General features: G+C 44.4%; 1 pseudogene; it reads left to right on the top strand.

Moving 5' to 3' along the window:
• Positions 1-1,320: 1,320 nt before the first annotated feature.
• On the top strand, positions 1,321-1,796 carry LOC138987579 (elongin-B pseudogene; annotated as a pseudogene).
• The last annotated feature ends 762 nt before the right edge of the window (positions 1,797-2,558 follow it).

The following is a 2,558-nucleotide window of genomic DNA, read 5'->3' as shown; positions in this document are numbered from 1 at the left end:
GTTGGGAAGATTCCCTGGAAGAGGGCATGGCAACCCACTCTAGGATTCTTGCCTGGAGAATCCCACGGACAGAGGAGCCTGGTGGGCTACAGTCCATGGGGTTGCAAACAGTTGGACATGACTGAACGACTTAGCAGCAGAGGCATATATCAAATGCATTTAAAAGTTAATCCTTAAAAAAAACTTGAAATATAATAAAAAGTACATGGTTCTTCTCCATATAAATACTCCTGTGTTTTGGGAAGAATTTTATGATTATTCTTAGGTGCCTGTGGTGGGAGGGAGGAGGGGAGAGTAAGAAAAAGTTTTATATTGAGCCAAACTAAGTAAAAAAAAAAAAAAGAAAATAATTACTGAAAACTTACATGTGATCAAATGTTTTATGCATGTATGTAAAATACATATGTGAACATATTTCTTAAAATATTAAATTATATTAAAATATCTTAAAAGTTATATTTCTCAAGCATCTAGGTAAAAGACGAGTGAATTAATTAACAAATCTCTTGTTAGGGCTCAGAACAGTCTTTGTTTCTCAGAATGTGTCTGGAAAAAATATTTGTTACATAAACTATCATATCCCCTGTATCATAATTAAATTTACAAGATTAATAAATTATTTCTTTCAAAGATATATATTGGATGCCTACTATGAGCGAGGGATTTAAAATGAAACAAAATATTTCAAAATCCATGCCCTTGTGAAGCTTATATTCCACTGCCAGAGAAATAATATTAAAAAAAAAGTTAAATATATAATGTGTTATTTGGTAATACATTCATGTCCAACTCTTTGCAACCCCAGGGACTGTAGCCTACCAGTCTCCTCAGTTCATGGACTTTTCCAGACAAGAGTACTGGAGTGGGTTGCCATTTCCTTCTCCAGGGGATCTTCCCGACCCAGGGATCGAACCCGGGTCTCCTGCACTACATTCACGGATAAAAATAAATTAGGGGGAGTAGTAGAGAATACTGGGATTGTTGCAATTTAATACAGGGTGGAAATGGCAAAATACATATTAACCCTCTTTCCTGGGACTGGTAGCACTAGCTTCTTGCTTCCAGGCAAGTAGAATTAACTCGGGCTATCGTTGTAGTGAGACGTTTCCCTCGAGTGTATCTAATTTGTGTTTGGACTCTGTGTTATTCAATATTTAATTTATTCCTAAGTAATAATTTGGCTTAGACTATTCAGCCTAAACAACATGACACTGTGAAGGTGGTTTTTTCTTTCATTCTATTTTCCTTTAAGAGTAACTGTGAGGTGAGCGGGCGCGGGGGCAGGGGCGCCGGGCCGGGCCCGGGTCGGGGCCGGGGCCGGGGCCGCGGGGCCGCGCGGGGGAGGGGTGGGGGCCGGGCTCCGCGCTCACGCCGGCCCGCCCCCAGGACGTGTTCCTCATGATCCGGCGCCACAAGACCACCATCTTCACGGACGCCAAGGAGTCGAGCACCGTGTTCGAGCTGAAGCGCATCGTCGAGGATATCCTCAAGCGGCCGCCGGATGAGCAGCGGCTGTACAAGGACGACCAGCTTCTGGATGACGGCAAGACGTTGGGCGAGTGTGGCTTCACCAGCCAGACAGCACGGCCTCAGGCCCCCGCCACTGTGGGGCTAGCCTTCAGGGCAGATGAGGCATTCGAGGCCCTGCGCATCGAGCCTTTCTCTAGCCCACCTGAGCTGCCGGACGTGATGAAGCCACAGGACTCAGGAAGCAGCGCCAACGAACAGGCTGTGCAGTGAGAGGCCTCCCCCAACTGTCCCCTCAATAAAAGATTTGGGTGTCCAAAAAAAAAAAAGAGTAACTGTGAGCATAGTGAAAGTGAAATGAAATCGCTCAGTCGTGTCCGACTCTTTGCGACCCCATAGACTGTAGCCTACCAGGCTCCTCTGTCCATGGGATTTTCCAGGCAATAGTACTGGAGCTGCTGTAAAACACCAGATGGAAAAGGAAAGCATCCGACACCATCTTTTCTTCATCTGCATTGCTGTGGCACTCAGTTTCTCAGTGCACACAGGAACTTGAAAATTCCAACCTTCAGATGTAGTCACACGTATTCTCTGCTGACTACTACAGATTTGCCTTCAAATGAACCACAGGAATGTTTATTTCTTACTAATCAACACCAGCCTCTCTTGTAATGTGTTGTTTTGTTTTCACATATAGGCTAGCAGCATTGGTCCCAAATTTTAGCCTTAGCTGGCATGCTATTTCCCTACGGGAGTTTTAAAATCGTTATATTAATTGTTTCTAACTCTTGTCAAAGGCTATGGGGGAAAAAAAATCTTCTTCCGGAGTCTTGAGAAAATGACAATCCAGAATCTGTTTATACTGATGATACTTTTAATGAGTTGGCCCAACTTTCTTATTACGCACATTATCACATGTCACACCACCTTAACTGACATGGTTGTTTAGTTGCTAAGTCATGTCCAGCTCTTTTCCAACCCCTGGACTGTAGCCCACCAAGGCTCCTCTGTCCATGGGGTTTCCCAGGCAAGAATACTGGAGTGGGTTGCCATTTCCTTCTCCAAGGACTCTTCTCAATGAGGGAATCCCT

The sequence above is a fragment of the Bos mutus genome, chromosome 1, assembly GCF_027580195.1.
Source record: "Bos mutus isolate GX-2022 chromosome 1, NWIPB_WYAK_1.1, whole genome shotgun sequence".
NCBI lineage: Eukaryota > Metazoa > Chordata > Mammalia > Artiodactyla > Bovidae > Bos > Bos mutus.
This window is presented reverse-complemented; position numbering and strand designations above follow the sequence as displayed.